The 14,424-nt window shown below is 37.6% G+C and overlaps 1 protein-coding gene and 1 long non-coding RNA gene across 11 annotated transcripts in view; one reads left to right on the top strand and one right to left on the bottom strand.

Moving 5' to 3' along the window:
- Positions 1-234: 234 nt before the first annotated feature.
- Positions 235-1,261, bottom strand: LOC138763233 (uncharacterized). Its single transcript, XR_011357428.1, has 2 exons — positions 1,084-1,261; positions 235-593 (listed from the first exon to the last, which is right to left on the bottom strand). It is a non-coding gene; the product is annotated as an uncharacterized lncRNA (long non-coding RNA).
- A 498-nt stretch (positions 1,262-1,759) lies between these two features.
- The window catches only part of foxp1b (forkhead box P1b), a 577,308-nt gene continuing 564,643 nt past the window's right edge, over positions 1,760-14,424 (top strand). For 3 of the 10 annotated variants that reach the window (XM_069937046.1, XM_069937049.1, XM_069937060.1), the window contains exon 1: positions 1,762-1,993. The gene's annotated coding sequence lies outside the window, so the exon portion shown is untranslated. Of the gene's footprint in view, positions 1,994-2,197; positions 2,425-14,424 lie in introns of those variants that run through there. The other 7 variants (XM_069937040.1, XM_069937039.1, XM_069937038.1 and 4 more) reach the window with 4 other exon arrangements.

The following is a 14,424-nucleotide window of genomic DNA, read 5'->3' on the forward strand; positions in this document are numbered from 1 at the left end:
GAAACGAACTCTATTACTTTCCACTATTCGTTGGGAGATTGAAATCTATCCCAAACATGTTCGGCTTCCATTAATTTGATGCCAAATAGACCATCATTTGGACGGCGAGAAAGAACTGCAAGAAGTTCCGTCACCTAAGTTTTCAACGTTGCGTGGAAATCCCATTTGAATTCCCTTATAGAAGCACGAGTTTTCTTTTCAAAATGGGTTGTGAAATCATTCTCGTAAAGTGTGTAAACTTGTTTTTTTTTTAATAAACGCGTTTATTACATATTTGCAATGAAGTCTAAAGATGACATTACAGGTACACGCATCAGGAATCGTGCTCTGATTTTCATTATTATTGTTCAATATAAAATCAGGGCCACTTCAAACGCGACGCATGCATATTTATAATGTTGTAGCATTTAATTCTGCATCGGATCCCACACAAATAATGCTGTCTTTATGCATTATTTTCTCCCCGGCTTTTCCCGATGCGTTCACAACCAGGGGATGGCGTCCCAAGCTCTCCGTTTGCTCAAATCCATCTCTCAGACGAACGGAGATTTCAAAGGAATCCGCCACTCTTCAACACGGCCATCGATGCCCCCCTGTAATAAATTAAGCGTCATTTATAAATAAATTTATATCTCTGCATTTCAGTCCTTGATCAAGGACGCAAGGTTTCAGGAATATTTCAGTTAAATTGTAGATTAATGTTACGTTCTGGAAGTGTTAATTGGACTACTGAACCGGTTCGCAAGCATTTTTCAAGAAAAGAAAAATCGCCCCATCGGGTTCGTAATTAATGTATTTTATTATAAGGCCATCAAGGAAAGACTTGTCGCAGTTCCATGTGCTCGAGTGTTTAGAAGAGAGTTAGATCAATTCCTTTAATACGCAGAGGAAGAATGTATCGGAAGAAAGGTCTTAAAAGGCGATTAGAGGTTTGAAGGTGGTGGAGTTCAAGCAGACAATCATATCAAAGAACATCTTCCCCATTCATCAAAGAGCTGAAACGACAGAATGAGATGTTCACAACAATCCATTAAAAACCGTGACACGGATTAGAAGTTACAAACTTTACCCTTTACATCTTACCCCTTCCAAGTGAACTTTGGTTATTTCCTTCCTTTAATAACTCGAACATAGTCGCAATTACTGAAATGAGACATAAAAATAAGGCACATTAGTGGTTGGACACTTCCAGAACGTCCTTGTTTATAGAGAGAGAGTCAGTGGAGTAGATAAGAGTAGGGTTGGCACTCTAAAGATTGACACTTTCCACTTCCTGACAGGGTTGTCCTCCTGCTGAACTTTCACCTCCCGAACCCAGCCGCCTTCATTGGCCAGAGAGCACCGATCGAGGCGAGCCGAGCCCCCGCCGCCTCTCGGAGTCGCTGCCTTGGCCCGGCTGTCTGTGAACACACACACACACACTTTCACTTTTCAACACAATCACTCTCACTGGGGTCGAGCTCCCACCAGCCCAAATGACATCGCCGGGGTTGAGGAGCGCTTTTCATTCTAACCGGAACGCCAACATTGCTCCAGTGCACCCTAAGTGGACGTGTTCAAAGCGCCGATCTCAGAATAGCCCCCCCCCTCCCCACCCCCAAGCCCAGATAAATGTTGTTTACACAGCAGGTGGATATGACGTCAGGGGGCAGCTCGCAGCAAAAAATAACAACATCCAACTCCGCGATTTGTATTCTCTCTCCCCCCCCCCCGACTCATTAAGTTCTCTAGAATACTCAATAATGAGGAGCGGGGTAACGCGTGGCGGCAGGTTAGGGAAAGAACCCGTCAAGTGTGAGTTCAATCCGGCTGCATAGTTGGACAGGGAGATGTTTGTGTCTTTGAAAAGCGGCTGCTCCACAACGTAGTGCCAGAGCGGAGTAATATATTGTTATTTATTGTGTGCTTGTTGCATGCTTTCTCGTACACAATCGCATGTGTGTTGCAGGTCAAATTATCTTCTGGTTACCCAAAATCTAAAGCTGTACCACTGGTAAGTTTGAATTTGATTATTTTCTCTCCCTTCCCCCGTTCGCTTTTAAATGAACTCTTTCTGCTTGGGTTGACTTTGATTTCCTCCAAGCCCCACGTGCAGTTTGGGGTGTTTGCAAAAAAAAATGTTGTTTGTCAAAGTGAGTTTCCACTCGGACATCAACAATTTGCATTGGCAGGGCGAAGCAGAAATGCGCTGGACATTGTGGATGGTGGCGTGCGTCGGAGTTGAGATCTGGGACTCCCTTGCTGGCTGAGCGAGGGGTCATGAGCGAGTGTGGGTCCGTTTCGAGGAGTTGTGTTGCGTCAGGTTTCTTTCTGGCGAGTTTGCCGAGAAGCTGGAGGATAATCGGCAGTTCGCCGGCGACCTGACAGGCTTGTGGATCGTGGAATCTCTGCTCCAGGATCACACCATTCCTGTAGGGGGAATAGGTACACAGTGAGAACCGCATGGGAAGAGGAGGAGGGATGGGGGGGGGGGGGGGCACATTCCTGAAAGTTGTCACTTTTTCTCATCGTGTACTTTTCAAAAGACCCGTGCGAGTTTGAATGGGTATCACATGCGGGCCAATGCATCGGATTATAATGAAAGTCATTAAATTGTGGGGCATTTGCGGATCTCGACATTCTATTTAGGAGTAGTTTGAGCTTTCCACAATGCGTTGCATTGTTTTTTTTATTGTTTGTGTGCGTCAGAAAATTATTTTGTTTGGGGCAAGTTTTTGCAACGACCAGTCAAATGCGTCCCGAATAGACTTCTTCATCACTTTCTCCAAGTTTTGGCCGCTAGAAACTCCAGTACTTAAAGTAAGAAGCCCGCAGCCAAGGCGCCGGCGGTTTAAACTTGCTGCTATGTTTTAAGAAAGTAGTGCTGTCTGCTGGAGAGATGTAACGTTCTGACCGGCCGGGAATGTTACTGGGTGTGAGGCTGGAATCCCCTCGGCAGCGAGGGTGAGCTCAGGACGCCCCCCCCTTCCAGAAACAATACCAGACTGTTTTAAAACGCAAGTCCTGGCCAGCGCCCTCCCCACCTCCCGCTCACTCATTCTCCATCTTCGGAGAATAGTCATTCCTGGTGGGAGCCACCAGCTGAACGCCCCACTGTGCCTGGATGAGGTGAGGTGCAAGGGGATACCGGCCGGAGCGGTGCCCCCGTTGGGCTGTTTAGGTTGGCGTCTTGACACGATGCCGACTGGGTGGAGGGTCGCTTGTAGGGGGTCGTGTTCATTCCCGGCACGGCTTCGCATTGCATTGGCTGCCCCGAGAACGGTGCCTGTTACTTTAGGAGTAAACTTTTTTTCGTTGTTCTTTTAAAGACCTGTTTGTTTGGGGGTTTTATTTTGTCGTTGAAAAACTATGCAGGTAGCCGAGCTGTCCGCTGTGGTCATGCCGGTGGTGAGACAGACCTTGCACACCTCCCTGACTCTCCCCTCTCACCAGCTTCCTTTACACTTGGCTGTCAGGAGGGAGCCTCACGTCAGATGCGGCTGTCCGTCTCACCTCGGCCACTCACTGTAGGAAGCACCGCAGAATAATGCATTAAGCAGCGCTAATCACCAACACGTATCTCTTCATTATATCAAAGCAGATTGCAAATTCAAATATTTTCTCCTCGTTCCCTTCTTAATTGGAAGGCGGCGCGCTGGAGTTTCCCATTGAAAGTTGCTCGACCCTCGGCGGCTGTCCGGCCGGACAATGGGCTGTTTGTGTTTGCCCGCGGAGTTTAAAGGGCCAAGGCACTGCGTTGGAATAAATACTCACTCCAATAATTGTATTAGTGATAAAAGTACTAATGGTCGCAGAACCCGGTTGTTGTTATTTTCTTTGGGCATTTCTGGGGAGGGGGGTGGGATTTGGGGTTGGGGGACATCCAAAGGAAGGGTCTGTTTAATGTTTAGCAAAAAAAAACAATGTGGATTTCAACCCTCCTTCATCTTGGATTACCAAACGTCTGAGAAAATAGCAGTAAAGTAAACAGGGCAGCAAGAAGCGAACCTTGACAACCCAGAGCAACGAAGCATTGGCAGATCAAACAAAGCCTACGCTGGGCCGTTGTCAAGGGTCCGCTTCTCTGAAACCTTTCAACCGTGTGCCCAGGCGGTGGGCTCGCCTTCTCGCTTCTGTGCACAGGAGACCGCACAATAGTCAAACAAAACGATGAAGGAGACAATGGGCTATCCCCATCCCCCTAAAACACGTTCGCTTGGGATTCCGAAACGTCTGTCCACAAGCGCTTTCGTCCTTGCATTAAGATCCAACCGTGAGGCATTTAACATCTGAATTGTGTGGATCACCTGTAGCCATTCTTAACAAGTCACCCAAGAGTATCATTATTTAAAAAAAATAGTTTGCTATGGTTCTCCATGTATATGGACACCACCGTGGAAGTAAAAGTTTGTTATTTGTTGCAAACTTTGCGGTGTTGCATTAATAATAAACAGTGCTTGAAGAGTAACAGAATATAGTGGAACATATTGAATAAATTAGGCAAGGCTGGAGCCCCCCCCCCCCCCAAAAAAAAAAGATTTGATGGTATCTTGCCACACATTGGACAAATTGAGATTTGGTACAGTTGTAGTACCTGCAGTACTTTGTGAAATCTTTGAAAGTGAAAACATTCAACCAAAGCTAATTTTGTTGTGAGAGATAATAACTTCAGCTGAATTTAAAACAATGGTAAAATACGCACAGTGGAATAAAGACATATACAGATGTAAGTATCAATATTGATAGCTACAGATGTAGATTTTTTAAGTATTCATATGAAACAATCCTTTATTGCAAAGAAATAACATCTCAATAAATCTCATGCCATAGATTTAAGTTAAATCCATGGAAACTTGTCAAGTTCTAATTGGAGTAATTACAATGATGTTGCTATGTAATGTGTAAATATTTCAACAAAAATAAAATTATTTGCTGTATGGAATAATTGAATCCAGTTCTCTTTGTCTCTTCCTCATGGCGTACTATTCCAAAAGACTCTGCACTGATCTCTCTTTAATTAAGGCATAAATCTGGAAACTGGTGTGGCAACCTAAAAATTAATGGTTAAAAAAAGTGCCTGTTAAACAATGTAGTATTTAGATGTTCCCCTACCTTTAATGCAACTGTCTGCAAAATATTCAACTATGTTCTTTCAAAAGTTATTTCATTTTCAAAAAATTGAATGATAAAAAAATTCTCTGTTGTTAGGCAGGATTGGACTGAGCATATTGAACATGTCAATCAGTAACAGAGCCTTCCTTCTTGTGGTAGTTGAGTCATTTCATTTGCACTGTTGTGGCTGTAGGTTTCAATCGTAGTACAAGTTGACATTTGGAAATGGCATCTGTGTGGTCCAACTAAGATCCTTGTAGAACACTGCAAATAGCTGGGGCAGTTCTGAGCTAAATAAAGCTATTTGGATACTTTAGTAATCAAGGGAAAGAGATTAAAAAATCCTGCTGATTGTACATTGCTTGAGATTTATTCATTCATGCTGCATTATTGATGTCTCCTGACAACTTGTATTAATCTTAAACCATTTGTTAGGAGGAAATAAATTACATTGCATTAATATGATAGTTAAATTATGAAGTATTGACAATGCTACTCATAAATGCATTATTCTAGCTATGGTTCCTATATGAACAATTAGTAAAGTTTAACATTTAGGAAAATATGCACATTTAATGATTGTATATCAGAACATTTTCATTTGACATAGTTTAATATTTATTATAAGAATATCAGCATATTCAAAATAGATGCACTACTAGGTGCACATTAACAGCAATTTACCATTTATGGCAAATAATCAGTATTGCAGTAGATTCATACCTGTGCATAAATTCCCAAAATTGCAATCTATAGCAGAAAATGTAATTGGCTCTTAATGAATAAAATTGGCATTAGGTATTGGAGAATTAATGATTTTTGACTATAGTACATTAGCAGAGTGCTGACAGACCTAATTACACATAAATTAAGATGTAGATATATGGTTTTGTATCTGCAGTTCAATATACTTCCCAAAAGCAAACTGAATTCTCCAGAGGATCGTTATTTAAAGGGACAGCTTGATTGGCCTTTGTTGACTGGCAATTACATTATGAATTGGTGTTAATCTGTTCCCAAATATTCATTGTGTCTGTATATTTTTCTTGCTTCATAAGTCTTGGGTAGCTTTTTCAAAAGTTTATCATGTTTGTTGATGGTGAATTATTTGTGATATATCTTGGCAGCTTAAATATACTCTTTATGTACCATATTCAGGTGTTTAAATGCAATTGTAAAAAGAAATAATTCTCAGTTTTTGAAGGCATATTGAACTGAGACAAAGAGTTAATGATGCATGACTTCTGAAGGACAATAGCACATTCTGTGGAAAATTAACAAGCTTAAATAACTTCATAAGGGCAATTGCAATTAAAGTGACATTTGATTACATTGCTTCTGTGAAATAGTTTCACGCCAGTTGTCATACATTAGGGTGTTTATTTTTTAGGTCATCATAACCTGTAAGTGACTGATTAATTTACTTGAATTTCCCCAATATGTCAAACACTTGTAGTTGCAGTATATGGCTACTGATTTATTCTAATCTATTACTTTTCATTAAAATAGTTTATTTTGCATGGTGATTTTTCACAGCTGTTGTAAATTCACATTTATTCATATATACACAAAGCTCTTGATCAGAAAGTGGATGATTCTAGGGTGAGGAATCAAAGATGTCTTAATTAAATATTTGATTGTGGTGTTGCACAAGCGGGTTAAAGATTTTTTATAATTAAGGATTTTCAATCATCAGGAATTGCAAACCAAACAAAATCAAAGACACATCAAGGGTTAAAGATTCTTAAGGGGAAAAATTCTATTTATGTTCTATTGACTTAAAATTGTGATTCAAATTTATTTTAAGATTAACAATGCCCCCTAATTGCTTTATTTGGTTTTTCACAAGAAGAGGACATATTATTGACTTCATCTCAGAAGCGAATTTTAGTTTTTACCTCTCTGATAGCTAAATGGGCAATTTTGATGAAATGGAATGACAACATTCCACCTACTCATATCCAATGATATCATGTCTTTCCTAAGTTAGGAAAAGAAATCAGATATAATATTAAAAATGTAAAGTTTAACTTTCATAAGACATGGGACCCCTTCATGGATTAGTATCATAATTTAAAGAATTAAGGTGTTGAGATGCTCCTGAGATGCATTGTCTGGTTTCTGGTTGTCATTTGATTTGCATGTATATTATTTATTTATTAAGTTGACCTTGTTTAGAGGGAGAGGTTTGATTGCAAGGGTTTTTGTTTCTTTTTTTAATCCTTTTCTTTTGAGACATATTCAAAAAATGTGAGTTTAATAGAAAATTATAAACATTGATCATAATACAGAAGATAAAGATAATATCTGAGAAGTATAAATTCCCTTTCTTTTTTATAAGGGAATTTTATTTATAACTTGCCTGATGTTAAGTGAAAATATATTTTTGTCTCAGGGGTTTTCTTTTTACTTTTTCCCCTTAATGGGGAATTATCCTTTTTCTTCTTTTCCATATTATCTTTGATATATTATGAAGAATGTGTCAACTGTTAATTCAATCCAATCCTGGACAATGTTTTGGATAAGATTAAGTTTAGAAATAAATTATGGCTATCAATGTTTATTATGTATATGATATGGCTTATGGCATTTACTAGATTATTATGTTTATATTAAATTCAATAAAATATTTTATAAAGAAAAGAAATTTATTTTATTATTTAGTAAGTTTTGAACGGAATGTTTATAAATACACTCTTTATATTCCAAGACTTGATAATTTTATAATAATGTACTACAGAACAATAACATTTTTATGGTTTGTCATTAGCTGTAATTGACAATTAGTCTTAAAATACACTGTAAACAATGAGTATCTTTGCTACAAAGATTTTAAAACTGAATGAATTTCATTTATATTCAGTTCTCAAAGAGGCTCCATAATTTTGTACAGACCGTTGATAAAGCACACTGACAGCTGTACGGAGATCTAGCATTAAGGAGTTCTGGAACTTTGACATAATTGTACCATATCAAGGATAGTTTATTGAAGTAGGTTCACAATGTTAACACTTTGTTCTTCTGAATTTACTAAAATCCAGAGTTTTAATAAAACAGAGGTTGATTTGTTACTCTTTATAAAGTACAATATTTAATTAGAAGAGAAAAAAATAACCACTTTAAATTGATAGCATGGTAAATCTGTTAGCAGTTCCACAAATATGTGAAATTGATGTCTAGCAAGTTATATTCTGTGAAGAAAGTAAAATTGATATCTGTGTGTGGGCACAGATGACAAGGAAATTAATTTAATTAGTTATTAATTAACAGCAGCAATAATTGCCAAGGCACCAGTAAAACATGTATAATTAGAACAATTTGAATTGTATTTTGGAATGCTGGGATGCATTCATAATAAAATTGAAACATGGTTATGAGAATTCTTGCAGTTAGACTATCTGCCAGCAATGCTTGGCCTCTTCATTGACTGAAGTCTTTGCAGTCGGAAGAGTAGAGAGCATCACTGAATTCAAAATAAAACCACTGATTTTTGAAAGTGAAATTATCCATGCATTTTGGAGTCAAAATTAGTCTTTTCAAAAAGTAATTTGTTGGTGGAACTCAAAGTAGTGAGCCTCTGTGATGATATTACTTGTGTCATTACAATACTTTTATTCACAGCTATGATATTGCTTCTCAACTACCAACGGTTTGGGTCAGATTTGCCAGTGTCTAATTCTAGCCTTGTCAGTTGAAGGAATACATTTGTTTTTAGTTTGAATCTGCTTTTAAAAATAAGTAGTAATCAACTTGATTATCATTGAAGCCTGGTAAGTGTAACTGTTGCAAATCCCCTGTTGTGAAAATTCCTGCTTCTTTGGAATTTTAAAGCACTTTTTTTCATTAAATTGTTATTAATTAGGAGAAAGTGTTTGTTTTAAAAACAAATTCTCCCTTATAGAAAAGAACAGAGGTAAGATTTAGTCTTGAAGTTGAAATATGATATGTAGGTAGTTAAACTATTGCACCCCAATGAATCTTTATCTCTCTGCTTTGAAGCAGAAACCTTACATACAATATATTTACAATCTGTATATGTTTTGTCGCACTTGGTCCGACATTCGCATTTACATTGCAGTAGGTAAAACAATGCTCTGGCCTGGTGAAGAAATCCATTGGTTCAGAACCATGAGCTTTTAATATTTTACCTTTACATATCATAAGCCACAACTAACTTAATGAATAAATTATCATCTGAATAAAAATGGAGATATCCATATGAAAAATTGCTAAAAGCTTGTAATTTGAAGAACACCATTTTACTTGAAAAGATTCTTCAGCTGTGAGCAAAATTTAAAGGTTAGTAATATTGAACAAATGGATATAGTTAATCTAACAATGCATTTAACTATTTTAAAGAGTTCTTTTTAGTGTAAGGTTTTGAACCAAACTTTTTAAGTAGTTGTAAATTGGGACTTGATTCTTAAAACATTTTTTTTGTGTTGCAGTTTAAGACTTTCACATTGAACTTCAGAAGGGCAGAAAAGCTTTGATATAAATCTTTCGAAGGGTTCTAAATGGCTTCTAAACATATTGGTCCTAGAGTGTTTTAATTTCTTTTCAATTTCAAATCCTGATAGCTCTTTTACTTTGTGCTATTCTGGGACTTTAGAACATTTGAACTGACCCACTATTTTGTCCTGGGCATACGTGGGAAAAAAAACGTTCACAGTTAAATAAGACATATGTGCGCAATGTATAAAAGACCGTGTGAAAATCTACTGTAGTGGGCTTTAGACTGTTCAAACTTGGGAACTGAGAGGCATCGGGCTGAGCACTAATGTTAATTCTGTGATCATAATGGGTAAAGAAGAACAACCTTGCCTGAAACCATCCAGATAATTTATAACGTCTCATTGGCCTTCTCGGCCAGTCTGCAGGCCATCAGCAGAATGACAGAGCTTTGGTATTTGCACATATTTTAGCTTAGTCCTACAATGCAGCCAATTTTATAGTTACTGCAACCATGTACTGAACATGTACAGATTTTTTAAATTGTCATTATTCCCTGAACAATAGAGTATAACAACCATTTACATTGTATTAGGTATTATAAGTAATCTTGAGATGATTTAAAGAACAGGTATACGCTGACAGCTCCACCGGCCACACGTTGACAGCCACTCTGGTCAACCTGTGACAGCCACACTGTGACAGCTCCACCGGCCACGCGCTTAGCCCCACTGGCTGCCCTGTAAAATATAACTGCACTGATATTAAGACTGCCAGATTGACGTCACTAATGATACTTAGTTGAGCAGCTTACCCATCTGCATTGCATTTGAGTCAACTCCGAGTCAACTTGGTTGGGCTCTGAACAACTCCCTACCTGGTTGATTTTAACACCCCTTACCCCACCCTCCCCTGCCCAGTCGGGAGCATTCACCCTGGCAGGTGACCCACTCAATTGGCTGATTCAATCCACATTCAGTGGCAGTGAGAAAGGGACTTTGGTTCTAAAAGAATTTGCAAGTTCTTCTGCACGGCACTTGGAATTTCCCAAAATTTTGAATCCCACATGTGTGAATAATTGCTTTTATTAGATCTTTTGAATCTTACAGCAAAATAGAATGTGATGTACTTAATAAATATACTTTCCATTCTAAAACACTAAATCAGTTTTAGAAAAAGTGAGCAAATTTTCTTTTCCAGTTTACTCCTCTTTCGCTTGCTAGGGTATTGTTTTAAAGACACTAATGGCTGGTCAGCTGTGTTCTTGTTTGTCATTAATATTGTGGAAGCTTTGACTGAGTATTGGCAGTATCTTCCACTGGTGGGGGGGGGGGGGGGGAAACAGGGGGTGTATATTTAAACTAACCCCAACCTACTTTTCATCTCCCTTTTCAAGTAAATGTGGGTCTTTTCAGCAGGACTCATTCCTCATCGGTGCTAATGGTAACCAGTTTCTCTCCTCACTAACTTGGAGGCACTGAGGCCAATCGTCACAATGATTATCCAGTTGAGATAAATGAATATAGTGCAGACTGAGGGCTTGGGTCCTTACTGTCTATAGGACTCATTGGATGAATTCATTGAGTGATCAGGAGAGAGCTCATAAATGACTTAAGCACAGTTCGTATTTGAAATCAGATTGCAGGCAGGTTGCTTTTATTATGATGTTTCCTTTGAAAAAGTCAATTTGTGGGACAGCGCAGCTTAATAAAAATGCTGCTTGCATGTGGGTAATGTATTGGGTTTTGCCACAATGTCTCTTGTGGTTCACTGCTAGTCCTAGTTTGTTAATTCAGCCAGCACAATATCTGATAGATATCTGTCCAGAACAAATGTATAGAATAGGTTTAAACCACAGAAAAGGGACAACACGAGTTTTGGACTATGATAAAGAAATAATGAAACCAAGTGGCAATTTTAGATTGTATCATCCCTGATCATCAGTCACATAGTATATCGAGTTCTGGAACAACAAATTTAATTACATATACATAATGAAACATAGCATTACTCTGTACCAAATGAAATGCCACACTTAGTTGCAACCATGGAATTATATAACATGAATGCACCACATTTTCTACTTCAAGTTGACGGGATTTTTTTCCTACCTGTAAATGCCTTTATTGAATCAAAATATATACTGAGAGTCCACCCATTTGGATTTGCTAAAAATAGATAGATTCACAAGATTTAATAATATGTCACCAGGATACTGAATGCAATTATTTGAGGTTCTATTTGAAAAAATGGAAAAAAGCCTTTAAAATAGTATTGATGTATCTGTTGAAGGGAATTGTCAACTGATCACAGTAATATAATTGTAAATTGCACAGAGATGTAACATTGTGAGAGTTAGATATGCAAAACTTTTGAATGCACACAGTAAATTGTTTTTTTTTAATTTTAAATTTTCTGGAGAGTAGAAATGACAATTTAATTTATGTTTATTGGTCACTCACCCATTTACGATTCACTTAGCGTTGGAATATTCATTTAAATAACCTTGTCTGAGGCTTGTAATACCAAATTGCAATAAAATAACTTGGATTTACTGAAAGGTGGAAAGTTAGGATTAATGGAAGGATATTGGAACTGGAAGGTATCAAAAGGAGGAGATGGTGATGAATGTATCACCTGTTAATGGTGGGGTTGGGGTGGGATCATGGTGATTATGGTACTTTGTGTGTACTTTAATTGTGAATTATTGTGCAATTAAGTTTTAATGGAGCAATCACTAATCTTTGCCAAAGGCATAAAATTGTTTTTGAGATTAAGCAGATGTTAATGCAACTTATTTGAAAATTCATTATGCAACAGTTTGCAGGTGAGATGGCTTCAGTGGAAGGAATGGTAAATTCCATTTACAATGTAAATTGGAAAATGAATTTCTGAAGACACCGTTCACATGAAAATACTCCACTGACCAAAATCACTTCATAGATGCTTAAAACATGCTACTATTGTTCTAAATTGTATGGTAAAGCCCCCGGTATCCAGAATTCAAGCAACTGGCAGCCCCAAGCAATGGGCAAAAAAAAACAAGGAAAATAAATAAAATTAAAATAACTAAGAATAAAATAATAGGCAAAAAATACAGACGTTTAAAATTGCCATGCCTCGCCGTTAGTTCACCAATCTTTTACAAATGGTTGGCTTAGCAAATGATTTTTTTTTAATTAAGATTCATCACTGTATAAGTATAGTCATTTCTTGACTTAGGCCCAATTGAGTAACGTCCAATGGCAGATGCATCTGAGGTGCATCATCGCTCCAAAATGCCCCCAAAGCAAACCTATGGCAGAATCAAAGAAGAAAAGCATGCCATCAGATTGGAAGAGAAGATAAAGGTGATAAAGCAATGAAAGTGGTAAAACTGTAAATGATATAGCGTGTGATTTGGGATGGTCTCACCTAACTGTAACTACTATCTTGAAGAATTAAATGAAAATTACCCAAGCTGTTAAACTATGGTATTTAGACAATTGTATGTACAATATAGAGTTTTAGGTAAATATGTATGTGTGTCATGGTATCATATTGTACAGTATATTTCACCTATAATGATCGACTTGTGCCTAAATTGATTTGGTCTTCACTTCCAGAAAGTAAACCAGACAGACGTCGATGCAGGTTGTATTAGACCCTAACCCTAATTACTGGTGAGCAGAAATGAGTGGATCATGAGGCAGCTATACACGTTTTAGTTAAGTCCTGTAAAACTAAGTCTCAAGCAACTGGAAAATGCACTTATCCAGTATCTAGCAATCCACATAAGATGCCGGATACAAAGGTTTTTTACTGTATTTTGCATTGGTACATACATGGGATCAACAGAGCTGTAAATGTTAATCAAACATGCTGACATTATAGTAAGAGTTGGTTATAGTTCTTCACACAATATTAACATTTTGTATTGTGGAACCATGAAAGATCTTTGAACGTAACCATGTGCCCAAATACTACCTCTGAACTGAGTAGACAATTGGCTCCTACTACTGGAAGCTCAGAATTACTTGCATTCTTTATTTGATCAGTACTTGCAGAGATTTTCCAATTTATCAGTTTTAATAATTACTTGCAATTATTAGTAAACATAACTAATGTAATTTAGTTTATTCTAGTATTTTATACAAAAATTGAAAGATTTACATCCCTTTTTTCAATTTTTATTTTATTGGCACATGTAAAAATTACATAGATACATAGTAATTCTGGCTATATATCTCATCCCTTTGAAAGAGAAAGAGCATAATCTTTCTTCCTCGTATCCTCAGGAGCTCAGGTGATACCTGACAATTACAGTAATATCTGAGTTTTCATCCTCACAGAATGATCTGCTGATCTTTACAAAGTTAAATATTCATAAAGGCATGATAATAAACCTGAGTTTGTAAGTCACTTCTGATACAAAGTATGCAGTTGCCATTTGATGTGTGCATGCTAAAATCTCCACATTGCAAACTCATGGCTCTAGTTAAGGGCTATTAAATATCAATTTTACAACTTTTGAAATCTTTCTGCCCTTTGAAGTAAAGATGCACGAGGACTATTATGAATATTATCTTGCATTAAATTTTATTTTTGTGCGTGCTGATTAAACCAGTGGAAAAAGGACAACTTCCATCCATTCCATTCGAAGGTACACACTGCGATCCCCGGGGATGAGTTGTGTTCAGTGTAAAAGCAGTCAGTGTCCCGGTTAAAGGTTTCCTAGTGGAAACAGCACCAATGGTTTCCTATCCCGGGACACTGCAGAGCCAATTAACCAGGACTCCAGTGGAAAAAGGGCTAATGAGTTTGAGGTGGGGTGGGATATATGATTAACAGCAATCCATGACATTGGCAAAATCAATTTACTTAAAGTGAATAAAGCAGTAA

The sequence above is a fragment of the Narcine bancroftii genome, chromosome 5, assembly GCF_036971445.1.
Source record: "Narcine bancroftii isolate sNarBan1 chromosome 5, sNarBan1.hap1, whole genome shotgun sequence".
Classification (NCBI taxonomy): domain Eukaryota; kingdom Metazoa; phylum Chordata; class Chondrichthyes; order Torpediniformes; family Narcinidae; genus Narcine; species Narcine bancroftii.